General features: G+C 47.2%; 1 protein-coding gene across 2 annotated transcripts in view; it reads right to left on the bottom strand.

Moving 5' to 3' along the window:
- LOC139416506 (Rho GTPase activating protein 46b) overlaps positions 1-21,587 on the bottom strand; it is a 92,348-nt gene that overhangs the window by 65,045 nt on the left and 5,716 nt on the right. Inside the window, exon 1 of one of the 2 annotated variants that reach the window (XM_071165188.1) lies at positions 546-735. The exons of the other annotated variant lie outside the window; for it this stretch is intronic. The gene's annotated coding sequence lies outside the window, so the exon portion shown is untranslated. Of the gene's footprint in view, positions 1-545; positions 736-21,587 lie in introns of those variants that run through there. 2 annotated transcript variants of the gene reach the window in all.

Genomic DNA, 21,587 nt, shown 5'->3' with positions numbered 1-21,587 from the left:
AGGGCTTTAGTGCAATCCTGTACAATGAGACTCATTTAGACACCAGGAAATAGTTCCCCTGAACCCTCTCTCAACTCCTTGTTGCTGTGAGGAATCAGGACTGTCCTGCTGCTGATTCCCACAGTCATGCTCAGCTGCTGCTAAGGCCTTAAGGACTGGGACGAGGTGGTGGTGTGTGGCCACAGCAACAGGGCTCACCTGTTCCCCTCACTTCAGTTGTGTAAATCAACACGGAAGCCTGAACTCCCCCCCTAACGCCAGACCCCAACACTCCCCTGATCCTCTGGAGCTGTCCACACACACAGACACACAGACACACTCACACACACACACACACACACACACACACACACACACACACACACACACACACACACACACACACTCATCTGCTCCAGCTCTGCCAACACGGGCTGCAGCTCCGCTCTGTAATTAACCCGTTTGGCTACGCCTGTTCTGCTTACCCCGCTGAAAAACAATCTGTCCTTCTGATTATTCACACAAGACTTTTTCTGCTCAGTACAAATATCAGTTCCCCCACTTACCCCTGTCCCGTCCATCACACCAGACAAAAGGACTGTTGCTGTTCACACAGAGAACCTACTTCCTGTTATTGCTGTCGTTCTTGAGGACAGAGAGAGATACTGAAGAGAAAAGAGATCAAACACAACCAACAATAATGTCTGCAGTTCTCCCTGCTCAGACACACACCCTGCGGAGTCTAAAGTCCTGCCTCAGTCAGAGCACAACATGTGCCAGAAGTGAAGGTGTGTTTGGAGCCTCCACGTCACAACAACGTCATAGAGATGCAACAGAATGGGTGTACAATGCGATGATGTTGTAGCCGATGATACCCTCCTGGACATGTGGCTCAACGATGGACATTGCATATTGATTGATTATGACTTTCCGTCGTTTTTGAAATTCTACTACCACTAAGTTCTCCTCATGACAGAGACAGAAGTCAAAAGAGATGTTGTAGGGGGGGGATATATATATATTTCAAAGGGCTGTGTGCTAAACTCAGTGAGCCGTTGTTGTGCTGCTCTCTCTGTCCAGCTGTTTAAACCGTACCAGCAGTCTTTGTGCTCTGCCATCAAAGCATGGAGCCCATATCTGTCTCTGCCTTGGCCCCACCCACCCAGGCCTTATCACAACCAGTATCACAGCTCATGCAAGCATGGAGCCTATATCTGTCTCTGCCTTGGCCCCACCCACCCAGGCCTTATCACAACCAGTATCACAGCTCATGTAAGCATGGAGCCTATATCTGTCTCTGCCTTGGCCCCACCCACCCAGGCCTTATCACAACCTGTATCACAGCTCATGTAAGCATGGAGCCTATATCTGTCTCTGCCTTGGCCCCACCCACACAGGCCTTATCACAACCTGTATCACAGCTCATGTAAGCATGGAGCCTATATCTGTCTCTGCCTTGGCCCCACCCACCCAGGCCTTATCACAACCAGTATCACAGCTCATGTAAGCATGGAGCCTATATCTGTCTCTGCCTTGGCCCCACCCACCCAGGCCTTATCACAACCTGTATCACAGCTCATGTAAGCATGGAGCCTATATCTGTCTCTGCCTTGGCCCCACCCACCCAGGCCTTATCACAACCAGTATCACAGCTCATGCAAGCATGGAGCCTATATCTGTCTCTGCCTTGGCCCCACCCACCCAGGCCTTATCACAACCAGTATCACAGCTCATGCAAGCATGGAGCCTATATCTGTCTCTGCCTTGGCCCCACCCACCCAGGCCTTATCACAACCTGTATCAGAGCTCATGCAAGCATGCAAGAGGGTGTGTGCAGTATGTCCAATGTACGAACCACTTTGCCCTGTTTAGCTGGGGAGAGTGAGTCTCTCTGACCCATGTACGCCTTAGCATTGAGTAGTTACGACTAAGGTTGAGATAGCGTCACCTTTACCTTGAACATTCCCAGATTTCTGTCCAAAGGCTCTGTGAGCCAGACCGCTCCTAAAGAACACACCATCTCTCAACACATTGAGTCAGAATAACAGCTCACCTAACCTCATGACTGGAGCCTCTCTCAGGTGAACAACACAGGACTATACTGCTCTCTAAGACTGGCCGACTCTGCTGTCTACTGTATGTGTCTCTGTCTAGATCAGTCTAGAGGTCTGACTGCATGTCTCTGTTAGGGATATACTCTCTCTCTCTCTCTCTCTCTCTCTCTCTCTCTCTCTCTCTCTCTCTCTCTCTCTCTCTCTCTCTCTCTCTCTCTCTCTCTCACTCACACAGTCAATCAGCTTCTCGAAAGGCATGCATTAGTCAAACGCCGGGAATCATTTGTGTAGACTAGTGCCTGAGCAATAATGGGAGTGTGTTAACGTGTGTGTGGCAAGGGTGCAGTGATTCACAAGTGGCAACCTGCTTCTTGTAAAACACATTTAAGGGGAAAATAGAGAGAAGAATTCCTTGGCCTGAGGGCTACCAGAATAAGATCAAGGCAGAAGAATGAGACTGGCTGAGGGCTACCAGAATAAGATCAAGGCAGAAGAATGAGACTGGCTGAGGGCTACCAGAATAATGTCAAGGCAGAAGAATGAGACTGGCTGAGGGCTACCAGAATAAGATCAAGGCAGAAGAATGAGACTGGCTGAGGGCTACCAGAATAATGTCAAGGGAGAAGAATGAGACTGGCTGAGGGCTACCAGAATAAGGTCAAGGGAGAAAAATGAGACTGGCTGAGGGCTACCAGAATAAGGTCAAGGGAGAAGAATGAGACTGGCTGAGGGCTACCAGAATAAGGTCAAGGGAGAAGAATGAGACTGGCTGAGGGCTACCAGAATAAGGTCAAGGGAGAAGAATGAGAGTGGCTGAGGGCTACCAGAATAAGGTCAAGGCAGAAGAATGAGACTGGCTGAGGGCTACCAGAATAAGATCAAGGCAGAAGAATGAGACTGGCTGAGGGCTACCAGAATAAGATCAAGGCAGAAGAATGAGACTGCCTGGTGAAATAGTTCTGTTATCACTCTGAAACACCAGAATGTTCGGATATTAACAGTAGTCTGCCAAAAAGCAGTGGGCAGCCCACCAAACAGTTCCCTTTCTACCGAGCTCACATTTTTAGCAACTCAGCACAACACAAAGAACATACAGCCGGTCTCCTTCTGTGCTCCCCTCTCCTCCTCTTTCCTCCAGAGCGTAGCGTGCCTGTAGCCTCCTTCCTACACTATGAGGAACCTAATCTGGGAGCGCAATCAGACACTCCTGTTCACTCCTCACCACGCTACTCCTTTCTGGGGCAGGAATGAAGTCCTGGCCCTGTTATAGCACTGAGCATTGAGACCCAGTACAGGACTCTACAGTACACACACACACGCACACACACACACACGCTCACACACACACACACACACGCTCACACACACACACACACACACACACACACACACACACACACACACACACACACACGCTCACACACACACGCTCACACACACACGCTCACACACACACACACACACACACACACACACACACACACACACACACACACACACACACACGCACACTAGCATGTCCCTGGGAGCAGGAGGAGAGGAGGCGTTGTTGACTGACTGGCCCTATATTCAGCCTTGTTTCTGCAGCTTAGTGCAGCTCCCCAGTGGGGTCAAGGAGCTGCCTGTACAGAGCAGGAAAACTAAAAATACAACCAGCCAGCAACCACAAGACAGACTCAAAACATGTGGCACCTGTGATCATCAAGCCAGAGGACTGATTCCAAGATTCTAAGACATTCAAGTCTGTCCCCCAACTCCTCTCTCTCTCTCACGTCTCTCTCTCTCCTGTCTCTCTCTCTCCCGTCTCTCTCTCTCCCGTCTCTCTTTCTCTCTCTGTCTCTCTCTCTCCCGTCTCTCTCTCTCTCTCTCCCGTCTCTCTCTCTCCTGTCTCTCTCTCTCTCCCGTCTCTCTCTCCCGTCTCTCTCTCTCTCCCGTCTCTCTCTCTCCCTGTCTCTCTCTCTCCCGTCTCTCTCTCCCGTCTCTCTCTCTTCCGTCTCTCTCTCTCCCCGTCTCTCTCTCTCCCCGTCTCTCTCTCTCCCGTCTCTCTCTCTCTCCCGTCTCTCTCTCTCTCCCGTCTCTCTCTCTCCCGTCTCTCTCTCTCTCCCGTCTCTCTCTCTCCCCGTCTCTCTCTCTCTGTCCCATCTCTCCCGTCTCTCTCTCTCCCCGTCTCTCTCTCTCCCATCTATATCTCTCTCCCATCTCTCCCGTCTCTCTCTCTCTGTCTGTCTCTCTCTCTCTCTCTCTCTCTCTCTCTCTCTCTCTCTCTCCTGTCTCTCTCTCTCCCCATCTCTCTCTCTCCCGTCTCTCTCTCTCTCTCTCTCCCGTCTCTCTCTCTCCTGTATCTCTCTCTCTCTCCCGTCTCTCTCTCTCCCCGTCTCTCTCTCTCCCGTCTCTCTCTCTCCCGTCTCTCTCTCTCTCCCCCGTCTCTCTCTCTCCCCGTCTCTCTCTCTCCCATCTCTCTCTCTCTCCCATCTCTCTCTCTCTCTCTCCCATCTCTCCCGTCTCTCTCTCTCTCTGTCTCTCCCGTCTCTCTCTCTCTCTGTCTCTCTCTCTCTCTCCCTCTCTCCCTCTCCTGTCTCTCTCTCTCCCCATCTCTCTCTCTCTCCCATCTCTCTCTCTCCCGTCTCTCTCTCCCCGTCTCTCTCTCTCCCGTCTCTCTCTCTCCCGTCTCTCTCTCTCCCCGTCTCTCTCTCTCTCCCGTCTCTCTCTCTCCCCGTCTCTCTCTCTCTCCCATCTCTCTCTCTCCCATCTCTCTCTCTCTCCCATCTCTCCCGTCTCTCTCTCTCTCTGTCTCTCTCTCTCTCTCTCCCGTCTCTCTCTCTCCTGTCTCTCTCTCTCCCCGTCTCTCTCTCTCTCCCATCTCTCTCTCTCCCCGTCTCTCTCTCTCCCGTCTCTCTCTCTCCCGTCTCTCTCTCTCCCGTCTCTCTCTCTCCCCGTCTCTCTCTCTCTCCCGTCTCTCTCTCTCCCCGTCTCTCTCTCTCTCCCATCTCTCTCTCTCCCCGTCTCTCTCTCTCCCGTCTCTCTCTCTCCCGTCTCTCTCTCCCGTCTCTCTCTCTCTCCCCCGTCTCTCTCTCTTCCCGTCTCTCTCTCTCCCATCTCTCTCTCTCTCCCATCTCTCTCTCTCTCTCTCCCATCTCTCCCGTCTCTCTCTCTCTCTGTCTCTCTCTCTCTCTCTCCCGTCTCTCTCTCTCCCGTCTCTCTCTCTCCCCGTCTCTCTCTCTCTCCCATCTCTCTCTCTCCCGTCTCTCTCTCTCCTGCCTCTCTCTCTCCTGTCTCTCTCTCTCCCGTCTCTCTTTCTCTCTCTGTCTCTCTCTCTCTCTCCCCCGTCTCTCTCTCTCTCTCTCTTCCGTCTCTCTCGTCTCTCTCTCTCTCCCGTCTCTCTCTCTCCCTGTCTCTCTCTCTCCCGTCTCTCTCTCCCGTCTCTCTCTCCTGTCTCTCTCTCTTCCGTCTCTCTCTCTCCCCGTCTCTCTCTCTCTCCCGTCTCTCTCTCTCTCCCGTCTCTCTCTCTCCCGTCTCTCTCTCTCCCGTCTCTCTCTCTCTCCCGTCTCTCTCTCTCCCCGTCTCTCTCTCTCTGTCCCATCTCTCCCGTCTCTCTCTCTCCCCGTCTCTCTCTCTCCCATCTATATCTCTCTCCCATCTCTCCCGTCTCTCTCTCTCTGTCTCTCTCTCTCTCTCTCTCTCCTGTCTCTTTCTCTCCCCATCTCTCTCTCTCCCGTCTCTCTCTCTCTCTCTCTCCCGTCTCTCTCTCTCCTGTCTCTCTCTCTCTCTCTCCCGTCTCTCTCTCTCCTGTATCTCTCTCTCTCTCCCGTCTCTCTCTCTCCCCGTCTCTCTCTCTCCCGTCTCTCTCTCTCCCGTCTCTCTCGCCCGTCTCTCTCTCTCTCCCCCGTCTCTCTCTCTCCCCGTCTCTCTCTCTCCCATCTCTCTCTCTCTCCCATCTCTCTCTCTCTCTCTCCCATCTCTCCCGTCTCTCTCTCTCTCTGTCTCTCTCTCTCTCTCTCCCGTCTCTCTCTCTCCTGTCTCTCTCTCTCCCCGTCTCTCTCTCTCCCCGTCTCTCTCTCTCCCGTCTCTCTCTCTCCCGTCTCTCTCTCTCTCCCGTCTCTCTCTCTCCCCCGTCTCTCTCTCTCCCCGTCTCTCTCTCTCTCCCATCTCTCTCTCTCCCATCTCTCTCTCTCTCCCATCTCTCCCGTCTCTCTCTCTCTCTCTCCCGTCTCTCTCTCCCGTCTCTCTCTCTCCCGTCTCTCTCTCTCCCGTCTCTCTCTCTCTCCCCATCTCTCTCTCTCTCCCGTCTCTCTCTCTCTCTCCCGTCTCTCTCTCTCTCTCTCCTGTCTCTCTCTCTCTCTCCCGTCTCTCTCTCTCCCGTCTCTCTCTCTCCCGTCTCTCTCTCTCCCGTCTCTCTCTCTCCCGTCTCTTTCTCTCCCGTCTCTCTCTCTCCCCGTCTCTCTCTCTCTCCCCCATCTCTCCCGTCTCTCTCTCTCCCTCTCCCCCGTCTCTCTCTCTCCCCCATCTCTCTCCCCGTCTCTCTCTCTCTCCCATCTCTCCCGTCTCTCTCCCATCTCTCCCCGTCTCACTCTCTCCCATCTCTCCCGTCTCACTCTCTCCCATCTCTCCCGTCTCTCTCTCTCCCATCTCTCTCTCTCCCCCGTCTCTCTCCCGTCTCTCTCTCTCTCTCTCCCGTCTCTCTCTCTCTCCCGTCTCTCTCTCTCCCGTCTCTCTCTCTCCCGTCTCTCTCTCTCTCCCGTCTCTCTCCCATCTCTCTCTCTCCCCCATCTCTCTCCCCGTCTCTCTCTCTCTCCCATCTCTCCCGTATCTCTCCCATCTCTCTCCGTCTCACTCTCTCCCATCTCTCCCGTCTCTCTCTCTCTCTCCCGTCTCTCTCTTTCCCCCGTCTCTCTCCCGTCTCTCTCCCCCACCTCTCTCTTTCTCCATAATGCTGTGTTCAAAAGCAAAGGATCTTATGGCCTTGTTCTAAATATGAGATCTGTCACTATCGGCCTCAACACACTCAGTACTGTAGCAGGATGTTACCGGCCAGGCGGAGCAGCAGCCTTAATGATGTATTGTCTTTGCACTACGTCTATGTGGAATACGGTTGTTATTGTTGGGGGGTAGAGCTCATGGAATAAAACCAGTAGCCAACCAAATCTCCCGGGGCCAAACTACATGCCAATTTCCATTTCTCTGAGTCCATCATGGCCTATATATATATACACGCCTGCTATGGAAGATATGACCTGTGTATAATTGTTGGAAATCCGTGTGCTATAAAAGGCAGTCATGGATAGGGTTTATGTTTCAGTGTTTAGATGGGGTCAAAACATCGGCCAGAGTAACCATGACGATGGCGGTTATAGCAGGGATTATCTCCTCAAGGTCAGGGGTCAAAGTCCTGCCATGATGCCAATACCGCTGCTGCTGTTTAGTGACACACACACACACACACACACACACACACACACACACACACACACACACACACACACACACACACACACACACACACACACAGACAAGCCACTTTTTCCAGCAGACCAAACTAGAGCTTCACATGTTTTTATTACATGTGTGTATGTGAATATTTAACCCGAAATACTGTAGCAGTAGAGTTATAGACAGAGGCCCTTCTCTGGCCCCCGAGTGGGGCAGCGGTCTAAGACACTGCATCTCAGTGCTAGAGGTGTTCCTACGGACCCTGGTTCGATTCCAGGATGTATCACAACTGGCTGTGATTGGGAGTCCCATGGGCCGGCACACAATTGGCTCAGCGTCGTCCGGTTTAGGGTTTGGCCGTCATTGTAAATAACCATTTTTTCTTAACTGACTTGCATAGTTACATAAAATAAATAAATAACGCTCCTTTGGTTGTGTGTGTTTACATCATCAAGTCGTTACTCATATCCAGTCCCTACAGACACACCGCGCTTCTCCTCAGAGGCTTCCATCTCCCAGTAATAATGACCCATTTCTAAACTCTGCTCAGCATACTATCCACTGTCCTGCCCAAAGCCAACAGAACCAGTGTGTCTGAGTGTGTCCCAGCCAGGCCAGGGCCGCTCCCCCCCAGCAGTATTTCTTCTGGAGTTCTGCACCTTGTCTTCCCCATCCAGCACCTCACACAGGAATCAACACAGAGGCTTCTCTGACACCCAGAGACAAGGGTCTGAATGCAGGGCTATGCTACTAACGTGGTGGGTCGTCTTGAGTGTTGTGCTCCAGGGCACACCGGCTGTGGTTCATATCTGAGAGGGGATCAAATCAACAGTCGTTTGGTCCTCTCTCGCTAACCACTCCCCTGGTATCCCCACCAATGTACTGTGTGGGCTGTCCCTCTTTGTGGAGGAGGAGGAGGCAGACAAGAGGGATGCTAGAACTAAACTATCATCTCACCCTCTCACTGCAGCTGTCTGGCCTGATGGCTCAATGCTCAGTCTATCGCTTCAATTCATGTTAATAAGTCTACCTCTTACAGTGTATAAGATGCACACTCTGTGCAGGTAGTGTGTGATGAGACAAGGAACCTCTACAATCTGTCTGGCTGTTTGGTCTCGCTCTCTGTGTTCCAGAATGCTCCCGAGGCGTCTGACTCGCAAGTCTTGGCTTTGAGAGGGATCTGTGTCTGATCACTGTAGGGTGCTGCTGTCTAAACCGACTGATGTGATGCAGAAACCAAATGAAACAAGCCCATTACCCTCAGTTGAGCCTCATACAGAGTTGGGGGCTGATCTTCAATGCCCCCCCTCCCTCTCTCTCCTTCTCTCTTTCTCTCTCTCCTCCCCCTGTTTGCCCTGTCTCTCTCAATGGGTTAAAAGGGAAAGGCTCTCTGAAATGGGAGCCAAAACTATGCTTTCTTTCTTCTTGTGATGTCAGATAAATGGACAAGAACACCTGTCTTTGCCATTCAGTGTGTTCGTGCAAGTGGATATGTGTGCTTTCAGGCTGTGTGCGTATACACGAGGCAGGGCAGAATGCATCAGTCAGCTTGTGACCTTTTCTGGATGCATGGAGAATTAATTAACCCTGACGGATCCTGTACATGACTTGGAGGGGAATCACTATGTCCCCAAGCAACCTCTGCTACTGTGTCTGTTTGTGTATTAAGGGGAGAGAGAGAGAGAGAGAGAGAGAGAGAGAGAGAGAGAGAGAGAGAGAGAGAGAGAGAGAGAGAGAGAGAGAGAGAGAGAGAGAGAGACATAAAGAAGGAAAGAAAGAGTAATATGAGAAGATAGAAGTATTCTGACACAGAGAGAAGCAGGTGTATATTGTGCTGTGAGTGGCATCGTGGTGGGGGGGTGGAGGAGGCTGTGTTACACACTGTCCCAGAGAAAACCTGTCACAACGGTAACCACAGGGGGCCCCTGTGACACGGTGACAGAGGACTGTAGGAAACATCTGACATACATCATGGAACAGAACAGAACAGAACAGGGGACAAGGAGGAGGAAGAGAGAACGAGAGAGAGAGAGAGAGAGAGAGAGAGAGAAAGAAAGAGAAAGAGAGAGAAGGGGATGTATCAAGGGAGAGGTGGATTGCCAAAAACCTGCAAGTTCAATCCCACCTGCATCAGCGTTCTCTTTTCCCCTCTGCTCTTTCTCTCTGCTGGAGGTAAGTGAAAAAAAGTAGCAAGCAATGTTTCAAACTTTGAATCACCCGAGAGAAAAAAATGTTTTTTCTAGCAGCACACCCATTTGTCCTCTTTCTGCCGTCCTAGCCTGTTCCAGAGGCTCACGTTCCTTTCTTCACAGAAAGAGAACCAGAGATTTGAGAGCCAGCGCTTAATCTGCCAAAACATTTAGTCATTCCAGGCTGGAGAAATACGGCACCCTCTTACTATGTCCTTCTAATACCAAGGATTAGCCCCCTAGCTCATCACTCTTCTGGAGACATCTATCACACACACACCCGCACAAACACACACACACACACGCACACTGACATTCCTTTTGTCTCCCAAGCACTTTGTCAAGTGCTCTGGTCTATCAGTATGGGGGGAGGGGGAGGGGGGGGGGGGAGACTGCATCGGCATAAAAATAAAAACAGAAAGACTGCATCAGAATAAACCTTTTCTACAATAAAGGGTTGCTGGTAGATCTCCCCCCCCCCCACACACACACTCACACACACACACACACTCACACTCACGTTAACGGTTCCACCCTGAAGCCATGCTCACAAGTCATCTGAAGCAGTCTCTATCAGATCTTTAACGTGCTCTATAATTACCTACGCTACACTCTAGACAACAATCTGATTCACATGTTCTACTTCAGCCCCTCTTAAATATCCATACACTCAGAATGTACACACCCTGGTAAATGGTAACAGAAACACACATGCTAACACACTTGTATGTACGTGACTGACACACCGGCTCACAAACATGATACGTAGAGTCAGCACTGGGCCACTTTATTCTCCAGTAATAGTCATTTGGGAAAAAGGTCTAATTAGCCTAGCGTTAGCCCTACGGCTCTGACATTATTCCCTAGTGCTCCGGAGCTGGCGCACGGAGGGCTGAGACATGTTCATATTAGAGGTCGACCGATTCATCAGAATGGCCAATTTTAAGTTTTCATAACAATCGGAAATCGGTATTTTTGGCCGCCGATTTGCCGAATTGTTTATTTTTTTCTATTTTTTTATACCTTTATTTAACTAGGCAAGTCAGCTAAGAACACATTCTTATTTTCAATGACGGCCTAGGAACAGTGGGTTAACTGCCTTGTTCAGGGGCAGAACGACAGATTTTCACCTTGTCAGCTCGGGGGAACCAATCTTGCAACCTTACAGTTAACTAGTCCAACGCAATAACGACCTGCCTCTCTCTCGTTGCACTCCACAAGGAGACTTGCCTGTTACGCGAATGCAGTAAGCCAAGGTAAGTTGCTAGCTAGCATTAAACTTATCTTATAAAAAACAATCAATCATAATCACTAGTTAACTACACATGGTTGATGATATTACTAGATATTATCTAGTGTGTCCTGCGTTACATATAATCTGACTGAGCATACAAGCATACAAGTATCTGACTGAGCGGTGGTAGGCAGAAGCAGGTGCGTAAACATTCATTCAAACAGCACTTTCGTGCATTTTGCCAGCATCTCTTCGTTGTGTGTCAAGCATTGCGCTGTTTATGACTTCAAGCCTATCAACTTCCGAGATGAGGCTGATGTAGCCGAAGTGAAATGGTTAGCTAGTTAGCGCGCGCTAACTAGAGGGACGGAAGCTTTACTGTTTCACTGGCAATACTAAAGTGCCTATAAGAACATCCAATAGTCAAAGGTTAATGAAATACAAATGGTATAGAGGGAAATAGAGGGAAATAGTCCTATAATTCCTATAATAACCACAACCTAAAATGTACTACCTGGGAATATTGAAGACTCATGTTAAAAGGAACCACCAGCTTTCATATGTTCACATGTTCTGAGCAAGGAACTGAAACGTTAGCTTTCTTACATAGCACATATTGCACTTTTACTTTCTTCTCCAACACTTTGTTTTTGCATTATTTAAACCAAATTGAACATGTTTCATTATTTACTTGAGGCTCAATTGATTTTATTGATGTATTATATTAAGCTAAAATAAGTGTTCATTCAGTATTGTTGTAATTGTCATTATTACAAATACATTTAAAAAAATGAAACAAGCCCATTAATCGGCATCAGCTTTTTTGGTCTTCCAATAATGGGTATCGGTGTTGAAAAATCATAATCGGTCGACCTCTAGTTCATATCCCTGGGGAATAACAGCACAGTTCCCAAGACACTGAGGGTTCTACAAAGCAGACCGCGGTAAGGCCCAGAGGACCAGCTACACTGTGGATGTCCAACCAACCACTCCGCTCAGTTCTGTTCTGAGGATGCGTAGAGGGGTACAAATAAAAGACATGGGGGGCACTGAAAACACAAAAGAAGAACAATGAAAGAGAAACAGTAGAGAGGAGGATAAGGATGAGGAGGAGATGGTGGAAGCAGGGGGGTGAAAAACAATATTGTCCCTTTTGTTAGTTGGTCCCTCTCTTTCTTGCCCTCTGTGTGTTTGTGGCAGTGCTGAGAGGGTAGATAGACGGGGTACCATCTGTGAGAGCCGTGGCATTTGGTCACTACAGCCACTTACGCCCCCAGAACACTGCCTGTGTGTTTACTTAGTCAGGACCCAGCACCCGGCAGCCTTGACGCCAGCCGTGTGTCTACACACTCTGTCAGGACCAGGCAGCGGTGTGTGTGTGCACATAACTAGGAGCCCTGACAACTATAATGGGTCTTTTCTTCTACTCTGTGATGGTCTCCCTGTGTGTTCAGTTAACTCAACACTCCATTGTGACCCTGGGGTCTGAGGATGAGGTGGGAGACCTGAAAGAGGCTTTCTCCTCAAAGAGGTGGACAGAAAACAGGCTTATAAATGCTGTCAATTTCTCTTCCCCCCCCCCCCCCCTCTCTTACTTCTGTTACTCTGCTTACCTCTACAGGGTCTTTACTCAACAAAACACACAGAGATAGATCCGTCTGGCCTCGGCATACGCTCCACTGTGCACACATTCCCACAGGTTGTTTGCTGCTGCTGAGTTTGGAGAAGGACACTAAACAAGAGGATATGTGGATATGAATATGTAAATAGCATTTATAAGATAGTGTATAAGTGGTCAAGTTTTGTCTTGATTCCTATGTTGAAAATGTCAAATATATTTGTTGGACGGTGGTGTGTAATGAGCGCCAACCAGACGCTGCACTTGACACATTTATGAAATTGCTTATTCCAGTTACTAATAAGCATGCACCCATTAAGTAAACGACTGTAAAAACTGTTAAATCTGTTAAATCCCCGTGGATTGATGAGGATTTGAAAAATGGTATGGTTGAGAGGGAGGAGGCAAAAGGAATGGCAAATAAGTCTGACTGCACAGCCGATTGGCAAACGTACTGCAAATTGAGATGTGACTGAACTGAACAAAAAGAAGAAGAAGCTATACTATGAAACAAAGATATACAAGATATATAAAGAATGATAGTAAAAAGCTTTGGAGCCCCTTTAATTACATTTTGGGCAAAAAGGCAAACTCGGCTCCATCATTCATCGTATCAGATGGCTCATTCATCACAAAACCCACTGATATTGCCAACTACTTTAATGATTTTTGAATTGGCAAGATTAACAAAAGTCTGAATCTACACATGCATAACCGGCCGAATTATGAAAGACAAGCACTGTCATTTTGAATTCCATAAAGTGAATGTGGAAGAGGTGGGAAAATTATTATAGTCAATCAACAATGACAAGCCCCCTGGGTCTGACAACTTGGATGTAAAATGACTGAGGATGATAGCGGACTATATTGCCACTCCTATTTGTCATCTATTCAATCTTACAGGAAAGTGTGAGCACTCAGGCCTGGAGGGAAGCAAAAGTCATTCCGCTACCCAAGAACAGCAAAGCACCCTTTACTGGCTCAAACAGTCAACCAATCAGCTTGTTACCAATCCTAAGTAGACTTTTGGAAAAAATTATGTTCGACCAGAATTAATGCTATTTTACAGTAAACAAATTAACAACAGATTTTCTGCACACTTACATGGAAGAGCATTCAACATGTATGACACTTATACAAATGACATGATTGGCTGAGAGAAATTGATAATAAAAAGATTGTAGGAGCTTTTTTGTTCGACTTCAGTGCAGCTTTTGACATTATTGATCATAATCTGCTGCTGGAAAAAATGTATGTGTTATGGCTTTACATCCCCTGCTATATTGTGGATCGAGAGTTACCTGTTTAACAGAACACAGAGGGTGTTCTTTAATGGAAACCTCTCCAACATAATCCAGGTAGAATCAGGAATTCCCCAGGGCAGCTGTCTAGGCCCATTACTTTTTTCAATTTTTACTAATGATCTGCATCTGGCTCTGAGTAAAACCTCTGTGTCTATGTTTGCTGATGACTCCACACTATACACGTCAGCTACCACAGCAAGTAAAATCACTAACTAATAAGTTAGTACTAAACATTTCAAAAACTAAAAGCATTCACTAAACCCTAAACCTCAACTAAATATTGTAAGGCATAATGTGGAAACTGAGAAAGTTGAGGTGACTGTCATGGCCCAAACATATTGATGCAACAGTAACTAAGATGAGAGAGGTCTGTCCATAATAAAGTGATCTTCAGCCTTCTTAACAATGCTATCAACAAGGCAGGTCCTTGAGGCCATTGTTTTGTCGCACCTGGACTACTGTCCAGTTGTGTTGTCAGCTGCCACAAAGAGGGACTTAAGAAAATTACAATTGGCCCAGCAGCACGGCTGGCCCTCAAATGTGCATGTCAATCTCCTGGCTCAAAGTAGAGGAGAGATTGACTTCATCGCTACTTGTATTTGTAAGAAGGGTTGACATGTTGAATGCAGCGAGCAGTCCATTTAAACTACTAGCACACAGCTCAGACACCCATGCATACCCCACAAGACATGCCACCAGAGGTCTCTTCACAGCCCCAAGTCCAGAATAGACTACGGGAGGCGCACAGTACTACATATATCCATGGCTACATGTAGCTCTATTCCATATCAAGTAACTGAGGCAAGCAGTAAAATCGAATAAAAAACAGATAAAAATACACCTTATAGAACAGCGGGACTGTGAAGAGACACACACACAGGTACAGACACACAGACACATAACATACGCACTCTAAACACACGTACACATGGATTTTGTGTTGTAGATATGTGGTAGTAGAGTAGTGGCCTGAGGGCACACACTTAATCTGTTTGTGAAATGTATTGTAATGTTTTTAAAATGGTATATGGCAACTGCCTTAATGTTGCTGGACCCCAGGAAGAGTAGCTGCTGTCTTGGCAGCACCTAATGGGGATCCATAATACATACAAATACAAATAGCAGACACTAAAGAGAAAAGGGTGGGGGTGGTTAGGTATATAAAGGGAGTGACGAGTAAGGGTGAACGTCCTCATGGTGTCTGTTCTATAGAGAGAGAGAGTCTGGCAGGAGTCCAGTGGTCTCAGAGCTGCTGGTGCCAGTGATCCTATCACCACAAACCCATTGGCTGACTGACTGGACACAGCCAGCTCATCTGTTCCAAACAGCTAAAGTTACCTCCTCTTTGCTCTGCTCTTTAAAGACCCCCCACATCCCGCCAACACCCTCCAACACACACACACACACACATAAGTCTGTCTGTGTGCACGCATACTGTGAACACCAGTCAATGCCGCAATTTTATTCTGTTACTGGCAATTAGTAAAATTAGGTTCTCCGATGTTTTTCTGTTTGCTGAATATAATTGTCCCATTGTTAATTTCCCCAACAGTCATGATTTGCATAATAGTTATGGTTTTAATTAGGCCTAATTGCAGGTAATTTGCATCCTGATACTTTTTAAACTAATCTGTAGAGTTAAAAGTATTCTGGTGCTTTGATCTTACAAGTCTCCTGAACGAGCTCCCAGGGACATGATTTGATTGAAGTAGCGGCTGTGTGTGTGTGTGTGTGTGTGTGTGCGTGCGGAGTAGCTCACTCCTACATCCTCCAATGATCCAATGGCTCTCCTCCTGAAAGGAGATTTGTAGTGCACAGACTTAAGAGCATCTCCTGTCACTCCTAGTGTCTACCGCTAGGATACTGCTGAGCATCGCCACTGATCACAACCATATTCAGATTGCCCATTCTTCCTCCATATCTCATTCTCTAGGCTCTACTGTAGGTTAATCATACCTCTTCTTTGTGGATTTTCCCAGCCCATAGTCTGGGATCCATTAAACAAAAGCATGGATGGATGGACCATGGGCATTCCTGAGCAGCAGCTCCCAGCACTCATTAACCCAGACAACGGCAGAGATTATCGTTAATTTCCACTGGCCTTCTCCTTTAGGCTTCAGGCCCACATCCACTCTACTAATGACCGTCCTTAGGGGCCCTCCCCTGGGAGACATGGGGCCCCAGTCCTGGGTTACACAGAGGTTAGCATGTGCAAACATCAGGACAACCAGAACAGCTGCAATACCACGACCCTCTCCATCACCCACTGTCACATCCATAACACACACACACACACACACACAAAGACTATAAGACCTGCTGGTAGAGACAGGGTGTAATTGACCACCGGTGGGATATATTGACAGACAGTGTGGCGGTCACTGTTTTGTATCTGTCAGTCTCACCCAACCTATACCCGCTCTAAACATCGCACACACACACACACACACACACACACACACACACACACACACACACACACACACACACACACACACACACACACACACACACACACACACACACACACACACGCCTTTCCGCAGGAAGGGAAAGGCTGTTTGGGCTGAGGCAGGCTGGACACTGTGGTGCCCACCACTGAGCCCTTTTCCATCCTGCAAGCTGATCCTCCCGCCCCGGTCAGTCTGCTGGGCCTGGGTCATGGGGGACCCTTTTTTACTGCAACACTGACCAGGTGATTAAGAGACAAAGGAATATCCAGAGTTTCCACTGTGAGAGAGGAAAACAAGCCTCTACATTCAGACTGAGAGGCATGGTGCCTTGCATGCTGACCTGGGCTACACCACTGTGTTGACTGAGCTGTTTGACACCAGGGTAAATACAAGGTTAGTCACAGACACATGCATTGTGTGTGTGACTGTGTGTGTGTGGCTGTATGCAAACACTCTGACACATAAAAAGAAAATCCCTGGCAGGTGATAAACCTTAGCCCGATTATTCATGGAAAACGGCTAAACCATGAACCCTTCAGTAGAAGTCTTGTTCTGACCAGGAAACTGTAAATGGTCAAAGATGATTTTGCAAGTTTCTGGAGACAGGAGAAGACAGACTTGGGGCTGAACGGAGGAGAGAAGAAGTCTGCCTTGTGTGACATGGTTTCTCATGGGGTTGTGATGGATGACTGTGTTTACAGGAGCAAAAGGAGGCTTTACTCAGCAAACAGCAGAACACATCAACACAATGCCTATCAACAGCCCTCCTAGTCCCTGACACTGGGTCTCTGTCAACACCTCTACTCAGCCAGCCGCCACTCCAAACACTGTTACCATGGAGATGTCAATTACTCTAAAGTTCGTCTGAGATTTGTTGCAGCAGAGTGCTGATCCAACACCAACTGTGAGAAAGTCTCCTCTCCTCCAACCTCTTCTCCAAAATCACAAATACCCCGATAAATTAGCACAGGAGATAGATGCAAGGTTGACAACAGAAGCTTTCCCGCTGATCCTTCCCTTACACCAAATGTTTCAAATGTTGCTTTGTACTTTGAGTATTCACAAGGAAGCAGGCAGGTAAGTAATCACATCATCTACAGGTGTATAGCCTATTCGTCATCACTCTAAGGGCTGGGAGCCAACTGCCAACCCATTGGAAGAAAAACAAGATCAGGAATTGCAAAAACACAAAATGTATACAGCATAAATTAACATCAATTTAAAAGCATTACTTTTGTAAACATTCCTGGCATGGGTCTTCCAGTCATGGCCCAGGAGTAAAGTCAATGTAGCACATCAAGCCTTGGCTGTGGTAATGACCTAAAACACTGAAACCGGGCCATCTCTGCCCGTCTTAATGAGCAGGCGTTTTTACAGACTACTACTCTGGGACCCAGGACCACCACGTCAGGGGTACGGGCCAGTTAGACCAGTTAAATACTGTGAGTTATTTCCAGACAACCACCTACTGGGTAGTGATAAAACCAAACAGAAAGGGAGAGGAGCCAAGAGGTATGGACTGGAGGAGTATTGGGGAATGTTAAAGCAACTGAAAGGTCTCTGGAAATAACTAGTCATTAGAGTAACGTTCGCCCCGGTGTTGGTTGCTGGGGGTTTTCCAATCTGGAATATTGACATGTATCAAATGTCTTTTATTAAGCTCTTTTTACATTAGCAGTTGTCACAAAGTGGTTTACAGATACCCAGCCTTAAACCCCAAAGAGCAAGCAATGCAGAGGCAGGAACATAGTGGCTAGGAAAGACTCACTGGAAGGCAGGAGCATAGTGGCTAGGAAAAACTCACTGGAAGGCAGGAACATAGTGGCTAGGAAAAACTCACTGGAAGGCAGGAACATAGTGGCTAGGAAAAACTCACTGGAAGGCAGGAACATAGTGGCTAGGAACAACTCACTAGAAGGCAGGAACATAGTGGCTAGGAAAAACTCACTAGAAGGCAGGAACATAGTGGCTAGGAAAAACTCACTAGAAGGCAGGAACATAGTGGCTAGGAAAAACTCACTGGAAGGCAGGAACATAGTGGCTAGGAAAACCTCACTGGAAGGCAGGAACATAGTGGCTAGGAAAAACATAGTGGCTAGGAAAAACAGTTATTCTAACCCTTTTGGGTTCCATGTAGAACCCTCTGTGGAAAGGGTTCTGTATTGAACCCAAAAGGGTTCTACCTGGAACCAAAAAGGTCATTCAAAGGGTTTAGATAGAACCTTTTTTTCTAAGATTGTAGATACACTACAGAAACTTGGTCTGACCAGGCTCTTGGAGTTCTGTTCAGGGTTCAATTATATGTTTGATCCAGGCCTTTCATCTGAGATTGTATTTATTATTATTTAGGCAAGTCAATTAAGAACAAATTCTTATTTACAATGACGGCCTACCCCGGCCAAACCCTAACGACGCTGGGCTAATTGTGCACCGCCCTATGGGACTCCCAATCACGGCCGGTTGTGATACAGCCTGGAATTGAACCAGAGTCTGTAGTGATACCTCTAGCACTGAGATGCAGTGCCTTAGACCGCTGCGCCACTCAGAAGCCCGAGTGACCTAAATCACTGTTGTTTCATATTATTGTGTTCTGGCTCTGGCCCAACCCACTGATTTCTGGACCAATCCGACAACCCCTAATGTGTTTGCGTTAGGTGAAGGGTCAGGGAGGTACTCAGATTCAGACTCATTGCGGAGAAGAAATTAACGTCTGTGGGCGGGGCGTAGCGTTTGGCCGGAGCAAGGAGTCTGGGTAGCCAGGCAATCTCCATCCCCACAGAGGTGTATTATTCAGACAGCACCAAACCACCCCAGTAAAGAAGGTCTCTGCACTGACACACCAAAGTGGACTCATAACATAATAAATGACATTCGTAACACTACAATTTGTATAATATGTTACGTTTCGTATGGTATTTATTAATTTGTGGATGTCCATCATCCATTTCATATGATATGTTACGATGAGAAAAAAATAAGAAACCTCACACTATGATATGTTACGAAATGCAATTTATACAATATGTTCAGAATATGCAAAACATACGTATGATTATGTTACGAATTGCAATTTGTTTTGGCTAAAGTTAGCTAGGTGGCTAACGTTAACTAGGTGGCTAACATTAGCTAGGCTAGTGGTTAGGGGTTAAGGTTAGGATTAGGAGTTAGGTTAAAGGGTTAAGGTTAGAGGAAGGGTTAGCTAACATGCTAAGTACGTAGTTGAAAAGTAGCTAAAAAGTAGTAAGTAGTTGCAAAGTTGCTAATTAGCTAAAATGCTAACTTTTGTGTTATACAAAAACCCATCCACCCCGGCCAACTACACTACTTTTGTTTTTGCCTTAAGTAACTTTCTGTCTTATGTAAACATATCAAACGTGTCCCGGATTTAGGTTCACTATGTTACGTCTAGTCTATGAGACCTGTCTGGACACACCCTACCGTGCCTGGGGGACCCTCTTACTGACCCTCCCTGCCCGTTCTCATCCAAGAACTATGGGGTTTAACCGCGCTGACTCAAACCTATTGTAGCCTACAGGTATACAACAACAATGGAAACAACCACACAAATACACATAAATTAACGTGCACGCAAACGCACACAGTTACTTTCCATCAACCTACCGACAACAACCATCTTACTACCCACTGACTCAGCTGTGGAAGACTGAAGTTTTTTTTGACAACATCTAAAATGGTCATCGATGATGTCCACGATGGTTAGCTCCCTCCGGTTCATCCGGCAGTCAGTGGCCCAACAATGCAGCTTTTCGGCCCAAACTCCCAGTCAGCACAAACTGACCTTGATCAGTAAAAACAGTGCAATGTTCTGTGCCTGGGCTCACAGAACATTGGTGAAAGGAAAGAGTGGAGAGACAGGTGAATAAGGAGGAGCACTGGAAGAGGGAAAGCCATTACAACAACTCTACAACAGCAGTGACCTTAGCCAGTAGTAATCACAATACCACCTACAGTGCCTTCGGAAAGTATTCATACCCTTTGACTTGTGTTACGTTACAGCCTTATTCTAAAATGGATTCAATAAATATAAAATCATCAACAATCTACACACAATACCCCACAATGACAAAGCAAAAACAGGTTTGCAGAAATATTTGAAAAACATAAATACTTTATTTACATAAGTATTCAGGACCTTTGATTTGAGACTCGAAATTGAGCTCAGGTACATCCTGTTTCCATTGATCATCCTTGAGATGTTTCTACAACTTGATTGGAGACCACCTGTGGTAAATTAAATTGATTGGACATGATTTGGAAAGTCACACCTGTCTGTATAAGGTCCCACAGTTGACAGTGCATGTCAGAGCAAAAACCAAGCCATGAGGTCAAAGGAATTGTCCACATGCCAAGCGTCACATAAGGAGGAAACCTGGCACCATCCCAACGGTGAAGCATGGTGGTGGCAACATCATGCTGTGGGGATGTTTTTCAGCGGCAGGGACTGGGAGACTAGTCAGGATCGAGGCAAAGATGACCGGAGCAAAGTACAGAGAGATCCTTTTAGAAAACCTGCTCCCGATCAAACATCTCTGGAGAGACTTGAAAATAGCTGCGCAGCAACGCTCCCCATCCAACCTGACAGAGCGTGAGGATCTGCAGAGAAGAATGGGGAAAACTCCCCAAATACAGATGTGCCAAGCTTGTCGCATCATACCCAAGACGACTAGAGGCTGTAATCACTGCCAAAGGTGCTTCAACAAAGTACGGAGCAAAGGGTCTGAATACTTATGTAAATGTGATATTTCCATTTCATTTTTTGCAATAAATTAGCAAACATTTCTGAAAACCTGTTTTTGCTTTGTCATTATGGGGTATTGTGTGTAGATTGATGAGGGAAAAAAAGATTTAATCCATTTTAGAATAAGGCTGTAACCTAACAAAATGTGGAAAGAGTCAAGGGCTCTGAACATAAGCACCTGTCCCTTTCCCACGCACGCATGCTCACTCTCTCCACAGGACAGCAGTGGAAAACAAAGATGGAAATATAGTACATGAATACTTCATATAATAGTTATAGCAAATTGGAACATGCAATAGTGCTTGGTGATTAAACTTTGGCAACAAAACCAAGCAATTTGTAGGAACATCTGACAAGATTCAAGACAACAAAGTGATCATTAAAATCGGACCACAATCATACAATCCAACTTTGGCTTTTCCATACCACAATAAAACATAGGTTGTGCTTCCATTGCCTTAATTTGCTCAGTGTCTTCACAATGTGTAACTTGGACTCACTTCAAGTATGATTATAGAGTACAGGCATCTCTATTCAGTAGAGCAAGCTGCTCTAACTACTTTACTATAC

Source organism: Oncorhynchus clarkii, chromosome 9, assembly GCF_045791955.1.
Source record: "Oncorhynchus clarkii lewisi isolate Uvic-CL-2024 chromosome 9, UVic_Ocla_1.0, whole genome shotgun sequence".
In the NCBI taxonomy this organism is placed as follows: domain Eukaryota; kingdom Metazoa; phylum Chordata; class Actinopteri; order Salmoniformes; family Salmonidae; genus Oncorhynchus; species Oncorhynchus clarkii.
The sequence above is the reverse complement of the archived record's forward strand: the minus strand, read 5'-3'. Positions and strand labels throughout refer to the sequence as shown.